Source organism: Trichechus manatus, unplaced genomic scaffold, assembly GCF_000243295.1.
Source record: "Trichechus manatus latirostris isolate Lorelei unplaced genomic scaffold, TriManLat1.0 scaffold00264, whole genome shotgun sequence".
NCBI lineage: Eukaryota > Metazoa > Chordata > Mammalia > Sirenia > Trichechidae > Trichechus > Trichechus manatus.
The window spans coordinates 1,958,503-1,966,836 of NW_004444200.1; the positions used below are offsets into that span (position 1 = coordinate 1,958,503).

The 8,334-nt window shown below is 37.7% G+C and overlaps 1 pseudogene; it reads right to left on the bottom strand.

Moving 5' to 3' along the window:
• Positions 1 to 7,902, bottom strand: part of LOC101351296 (cadherin-3-like) — an 83,868-nt pseudogene extending 75,966 nt beyond the window's left edge.
• Between the last annotated feature and the right edge of the window lie 432 nt (positions 7,903 to 8,334).

The window sequence follows — 8,334 nt, forward strand, 5'->3', positions numbered from 1 at the left end:
AAGATACTACTTATCTATTGCCTATTTAATATTTCCTCCCACCCCCATCACTCGTAACCAACAAGATTGTTACTTTTTGTGTGTAAACTTTTTCATGAGTTTTTACAATAGAGGTCTCATACAATATTTGTCCTTTTGTCATTGACTAATTTCACTCAGCATAATGTCTTCCGGTTTCATCCATATTATGAGATGCTTCACAGATTCATCATTGTTCTTTATTGTTGCGTTTGTTTTTGTAGGTTTTGTTTTTACTGAGACTTTATGTTTTTCCTCTTTATTTTTATGTGTATGTTTGTTAACTTTCTTTGTGGTTACTGTGAAATTTACCCATATCTTTCTAAGTTTGAAGCAGTCTATTATTACTTGGTATCATCTTGCACTCTTCTCCATTAGAAGGTTCTATACCTACACCATTTATTCCCTCTTTTATTGTACTGATGTTGTTGTCATTTACAGATTAACTGCTCTGATTCCCTGTTTTATTTCTTTTGGTTTTGGATAGTCTTTGAGAGTTCATTTCCTAGATTGGTATCTGGCTGGTACGATCCTGCATCCTAGATTCAGCCTGTGAGTAGAAGCTGTTTGTTCTCAGATCAAAGCACTCCCTTTAATAATTCTTGTATGTTTGCTTTGGTTTTTACATAGTTCCTTAATTTCTGTTTATCTGGAAATGTCCTAATTTCACTATCATATTTGAACAAGAGTTTTGCATGGTATACTATTCTTGGCTGGCCGTTTTTTTCTTTCAAGGTTTTATATATGTCATCCCATTGACTTCTTGCCTTCATGATTTCTGCTGAATAATCTGATGTTAGTCTTATTGTTTCTCCTCTGTATGTGACTTCTTGTTTTTCACGAGCTGCTCTCAGAATTCTTTGTCTTTGGTTTTGGCGAGTGTGATTATGATATGCCTTGGTGATCTTCTTTTTGGGTCTATCCTATATGGGGTTCGTTGAGCTTCTTGTAGGGCAAGCTTTTCATCTTTCATAATATTGGGGAAGTTTTCTGTCAGTAGTTCGTCAATGATCCTCTCTGTGTTTTCTGTTTTCTCCCTCTGTTCTTGAACTCTGATCACTTGCAGATTTTTGCTTTTGATTGTATCCTACATAATTCTCAGGGTTTCTTCATTTTTCATCATTATTTTTTCTGATTTTTCCTCAGACAGATTTGTATCCAAGTGTTTGTCTTCAATTCCACTTATCCTGTCTTCCACTGCTTCAGTTCTGCTCCTCAGCCCTTCTATGACACTGTCTATCTCTGAAATCTTGTTGTTTATCATTTGGGTTTCTAATCGTTGTTTTTGTATAATTTCTAGTTTTGAATTTATATCGGCATTTTGTTCCTGCATTATTTTCCTGATTTTTTTTCCATTTTTTGTCTGTATTTTCCTTGAATTTATCTGCCTTTTCAATGAATTTGTCTATTTTTTCCTCATTTTTGTCTGCCTTTTGCTTCAACTCTTGGATAATTCTGAGTGTTAGAGGTTTGAATTCCCTATCAAGTAGTTCTAGTGCCTTTCCTTCTACTGGAAAGTCACCTGGTGTTTTATTTTGGATGCCTACTGGAACCATCCTGTCCTGTTTTTTGTAAATGTTTTGATATTGTCTGCTATCTTCGGGGCATTCATTAGCTATTTTTCTGATTTATTGATTGTAGAATTGATTGTTTCATCCTTTTTTTTTATTTGGCTATGTCTGAGCAGGTGGCCTGCGTGTTCTTTGTTGTTTGCTTGTCTGTGGACACGGTACTATTCATTTCCTTCTCCAATTAGCAGGGTCAGTCCCTCAGATATGATACAGCAGGGTAGGTCTAGCTGAAGAGGAGTTGCTGGGATGAGTTGTTTGTTGCACTTACTACAGCCACCAGGGCGGGTCGGTTTTCAGTGCAGGGCAGGTTCCAGTAGGCTGTGCCTGTGCTGCTTGGTGATGTGATGTTAAGCACACGGTGCAAGTAGGCAGGATGGAGGGGAGAGATTGTGATGTGTGGAGCTAAGATGGGTATGGGAGAGAGGAGAGAGGAACAGGAGCCAAAAACCTACAAACAAAAATGAGTGCTGCGGAGCTTGCCATTGGAGTTTAGGGATGAGAGACTATGAAATGGAGAAAAACAAAAAGGGGAAGAAGAAAGAAATGAAAACAGTGAATAAATCAAAATTAGAAAGAAAAAAGAAAAGCTCCCAGGGATCCCAGCGGTGTGGCTACAAAGTCTTGGGAAGTTGTTCCCAGGTGTTGAAGTACAGCCTGACTAGAAGACATAGAGGTGTCACTCAGCAGCAGATATTCAGGGGACAGGAAGAGAAGGAAAGTATAGAGAGATGAGAAACTGAGTAATGAAGAAAGACAAAAAGGGAAAAAGAGGAAAAGAAAACAAAATAAATTTTAGAAAATGAACAAGAAAACCCCCCCAAAAAAACAGAAAAAAAAAACCACCAAAAAAGAAATGCGCTCAGGGATCCCTCTGCATGTCTGTGCAAGCTGAGGGGGTAGGTCCCGAGCCACACAGCACTGCCTGGCCAGAAAGGGCTCCCAACTGAAGAAAAGAAAAAGAAATCAAACAATTCAAAACAAGCAAACAAAAAAAAGCCCTGGGATCCACCTAGCATGGTAGCACGGACCGGGAAGCAGTTCCACACTTGAGCGGAGCTCCACAGCCCCTCATGAAGAAGCAAAGATGGTGCACAGAGCCAGGTATTTGAGCAAAAGGAGGCGGAGGTGGTGAGAAGTAAGGAAGAAATTGAAAGAAGGGGAAAAAAGCAAAACCAGCAGCCAACAAATGGCTCTCAGAGAGTCTGCCAGTGTGGGCAGGTGGAATCCAAGCAGGTGGTACTTCCTGGCCAAGAGACTGTGGCTGCGGGAAGCAGAGGAGGCGTAGTGGGAGTGAAGAAGTGTGGGGTGTGGGAAAGCATATATCTCTGGTTACCAGTATTTCTGTCTCCTGCTGAAGGCTCCGTGAGGTTGCTTTCTCGTACCCCCTATTTGTTGGTCTCTGATAGGAGTCCAAGATGGCGGATCCATGCTGCATTAGCTGATAGGGGACCTTTGCATGTATGTTTCCTCTCTCTCTGTTCTCTGTCAGTTTCTTATTCCATTTGGTGTTTGGCTGAGTTCTTTATCTCTTCATTTGATGTTTAGGGTTTCAGGATTGCTGTTTTCTCTGTTTTCCTTAGTTTTTCAGATCTTTGCTGTGGAGGGACAGCGTGGTGCTTCTGCCTAGAGCACCAAGTTGCCGGAAGTCTCTGTTTTGGACTTTTTTGTCATTTCTTTTGTTTTTGTAGATTTTGTTTTTACTGAGACTTTATGTTTTTCTTCTTTATTTTGATGAGTAAGTTTGTTAATTTTCTTTGTGGTTACCTTGAAATTTACCCTTAACTTCCTAAGTTTGAACCAGTCTATTATTACTTGGTATTGCCTTGCCTGCCTCTCCATGAGAAAGTTTTATACCTACACTGTTAATTCCCTCTTTTATTGTTTTGATGTTGTTGTCATTTGCAGATTAACCTCTCTGGTTCCCCATTGTAAATCTTTTAGTTTTGAATTGTCCTTGAGAGTTCATTTCCTAGGTTGATATCTGGCTGGTGTGATCTTGTGACCTAGATTCAGGCTGTCATCTGATGTTGTTTGTTCTCAAACTGAAGGACTCCCTTTGATAATTCGTGTAAGTTTGGTTTGGTTTTTACATATTCTTCAAGAGACATTTTCATGAATATCTGACTGATCAAAACTGCCTGTATTTGCCTGACTTTCTTTGTTCCTCAGATTATAAAAACCCAGTACTACCCCATTTCTTTGGAACACTCAGTTTTATGCTGTGTGTTTCCCAATTCACGAATTGTTTGATCAACAAATAAATCTTTAGCATCACTTAAAAAAAAGAAAGGGAAATAAAAAAATAAAAAGTATCCAAATCAGAAAGGAATATGTAAAACTATCTGTATTCACAGATGACATGATCATGATTTTATACGTAGAAAACCCTAAAGATTCCACAAGACAACTACTGGAAATAATAAAAGAATTCAGCAATGTTGCAGGGTCTAATATCAACATATAAAAATAAGTTGGATTCTTTTACACTAAGAGTACTCTAAAGAGAAAATCAAGAAAACAAAGCTATTTACAATAGCCAGAACGATAAAATACCTAGGAATTAACCGAACCAGGGACATAACAGACTTATACAATGAAAAGTATAAAACACTAGAACAAGAGAGCAAAAGAGGTTTACATAAATGGAAAGACATCTTGTGCTCACGGATTGGAAGACTTAATATAAGGAAAATGTCAATTCTGCCTAAAGCAATCTATAGCTACAATGCAATTCTAATACAAATCCCAACAACATTCTTTACTGAAATGGAAAAACTATTGACCAACTTTATGTGGAAAGGAAAGAGACCCCGTATAGCCAACGTAATATTGAAGAAAAAGAACAAAGTAGGTGGCCTCACATTTCCTATCATCAAAACTATGCAGCCACTGTAATCAAAACAGCCTGGTATTGGTTCAATGATAGACACATGGACAAATGGAATAGAATTGAGAACTCAGAAATAAATCATCCATTTGTCAACAACTGATTTTTAATAAGGGGTCAAAGTCTATTTAATGAGGAAGAAACAGTCTCTTTAATAAACGGTCCTGGTAAAACTGGATATCCACTTGCAGAAAAATGAAACAGGACCCATACGTCACACCATACACTAAAACCAACTCAAAATGGATTGATTCAGAGATAAATGTTAAATCTTAAACTATAAAGTTCCTGGAAAAAAAACAATAGGGCCTAATCTGTAAAAACAGGCTAACAAGCATAACTACAAAAGCACCAACAGCAGAAGGTAAAATAGATAATTGGGACCTCATAAAAATTAAACACTTAATGCTCATCAAAAGACTTTAACAAAAGAGTAAAAAGACATCCTACAAACTGGGAATATCTTTGGAAACAACATATCAGATAAGAATCTAACTCTAAAATTTATAGAAAACTTCAATAACTCAACAACAAAAAGACAAACAACCCAATTATGAAATGGGCAAAGGACATGAATGAACACTTCCCAAAGAAGACTTTCAAGCAATCAACAAACTCATGAAAAGATGCTCACTATCATTAGCCATCAGAGAGATGCAAATCAAAACTACAAGGAGATACCATTTCACCCCAGCTAATATGGCACTAATTTAAAAAATAAAACACACACAGATAACAGCAAATGTTGGAGATGATCTGGGAAGATTGAAACCCTTATCCATTGCTGGAGAGACTGTAAAATGATGCAACCACTACTGAAAATTGTATGGCTTTGTCTCAAAAAACTAGAAATAGAAATACCTCATTCCAGCAATAACTCCTAGGTATATACCCTACAGATGTGATAAAACAGACATGGACAGATATATGCACACCCATGTTCATTGCAGCATTTTTCACAATACCAAAAAGAAAACAAAAGGAAACAACCTAAATGCCCATCAACGGATGAATGGATAAGCAAAATGTGGTACATACATACAATGGAATATTATGCAGCCATAAAGAACAATGATGAGTCCGCCAAGCATATTATAACATGGATGAGCCTGGAGGACGTAATGCTAAGTGAAATAAGTCAATCACATAAGGACAAATATTGTATGATCCCACTTCTATAAGAAGACAAGAGCAGATATATATACAGAGAACAATGTTCATTGATGTTTACTGGAGGAAGTGGGGGATCATGCCTTAGTAGATACTTGTTATTTTTGGAGATGGGCGAAGTAGCACTGAATGTGGCTGTAGTGACCACAGATCGACCAAAGTACACAATGTCATTAAGAGGTGCTCAAGAGAAAAGGATATTTGTACTAAAGAATTTTGGCATCTATAATTTAGCAACAACACTAACAATGACTAAAAATGGTCACATACATATGTGTATAGGCCTACAGGTGTACAGGTAGGTACACGTATATACCTACATGTGCACAGATAGAAGTAATTATATATACGTGTAAGTAAAGATATATGTGTGCAAGCATATATATTCATAAAGGACACAATTACAGATACCTCTCAGACATAACCAAACACCTTAGGAAATTGGTTTTCTAGGATAGGACATTAGTCTCATGGGACAACTTAGTCAATTGGAGTAATATAGTTCCCAAAGTTCATGTTTTGCATCCTAGTGAGCTGAATAGCATCTGGGGTCTTAAAAGCTTGCATGCAGCCATCTAAGAAACAACTCATCAGGAGCAAAAGAGAAATAAGGAAACCAAAGCATCAGAGAAGAAACTAGTCCACAGGGATAATAACCTATGCAAGCCATGGCCTCATCTACCCTGAGACCAGAAGAACTAGATGGTGCCCAGCTACCACTACTGACAATTCTGAACAGGGCCACAATAGATGAATCCTGATAAAATGGAAGAAAAACGTGGAACAGAGCTCAAATTCTTAAAAAAGTCCAGACTTACTGGACCAATTGAGACCAGAGGACTTCCTGAGACTATTGTCCTGAGATACTCTTTAAATACTGAACTGAAACTATCCTGAGACCACCTTTAAGCGAAATAGCAGAGGAGCACACAAAACAAAGGATATTACCTGTGAGTACAATGCTCCATTAAAAACAAAATAAAGACATCTAGATGAGACCAAAAGGTCAACAATTATGCTCCACAAAAATGAGAATATAAGGGGGCAGAAAAACTAGAGTACCAGAAATGGAACAAACAGAATGCGTTGAAAGAGAATGTTGACTCATTGTGAAAAATTTAACTGTCACTGAACAAATTGTATACAAATAGTCAAATGGGAACCCAATTTACTGCGTAAACTTTCGCTGAAAACACAATAATATATAATTAAAAATTAATTAATTAATTAATAAAAACCAAGGTCTCTTTTAAAGAACTATTTATATGGGATCAAATTGACACCAACAACTAGAAAGCTTAGACAGGCTGCTTAGGGGATAGTGAGTTTATGTTAACAGTGGAGGAATAATTCAGAAGAGGATAGTGAGAATGGTTGCACAATTTGAAGAATGTAATCAAATGTCACTGAATTATGCATATATAAATTGTTGAATTAGTGTATGTTTTGTTGTGTATATGTTCAACAAAAATTAAATAAATTATTAAAAACAAACAAAGGAACAAAAAACCATGATCTAACACTTCTCATCTTTTGCTGCTTTCCTTGTAGTTGCCATCCACAGAATAAGCACGTCAGGTGCTTACATTATGTAACAGGATTCACATACTATTTCTAATCTTCACAATCACTCAAGGTAGATATTATCCCCATTTCCAGATGTGAGGTTGAGGCTCAAGGTGAAAAAGTTGCTCAGGGTCACATCTGGTAGACAGGCAAAGTCAAAATTCAAATCTAGGTATTTGCAGTTATGTTAGTGTTTTACATCATCTGAATCGTCTGGGAAATTTTTATTTATACAGAGTCCAGGGCTCTGTCCCAGGATCATTCTGGTTCAGGAACTTTGAGAAGCAGTAGGGGAATATGAATGTTTAAGAAAATCCCACGTGATCTGATGTACACTCAAGAAAATCAGATGCAGAGCGGTCTTCCAACTTTTAAGGGTCTGGGCTGACCTCTAGATGGTTCCAGAAGTTAACTCAAGGCCCAGTCTAGGCCCAGCAGACCCACAGAAGTCCCTTCCCCAATCCTCTTACCTGGCACTGTACCCTCTAAGACATTTTCTCTGAAGACATCCTGGGTGGACTTGGGCTTATGGTCATACTGGTTTGTCACGATGATCCAGGGACTCTTCCACTGAGGCACAATTCTCAGATACAGCATGACCAAAGAGCTGTGGGCACACAGGTCTGGGATCAGCCTGTGGCTACCCTCCTCAGTAGGGCCCTCCTTCTTGTCCCCTGATAGGACATACATTGGGTGCTAAAGGCTACCACTCTAATTTTTATTATTTCCTTTCTTCTGGTGCCCGAGGGCTTCTTTTGCTGCTCTTTCTATTTGTTCAAGTTGTAGAGTTAATGTTTTTATTTTCACCCTTTCTTCTTTCTGGATGTGTGCACTTACTGCTATAAATTGACCTCTGAGCACTGCTTTTGCTGTGTCCCAAAGGTTCTGGTAGGATGTGTCTTCATTCTCATTTGATTCTAAGAATTTCTTTATTCTGTCCTTGATTTCTTCTGTAGCTCAGTATTTTTTGAGCAAAGTGTTGTTCAGTTTCCATGTATTTGATTTTTTTTTCCTTGCTTTTTCTGTTACTGATTTCTACTTTTATGACTTTATGGTCAGAAAAGATGCTTTGTAATATTTCAATGTTTTGGATTCAGTTAAGGCTTGCTTTGTGGTCTAATA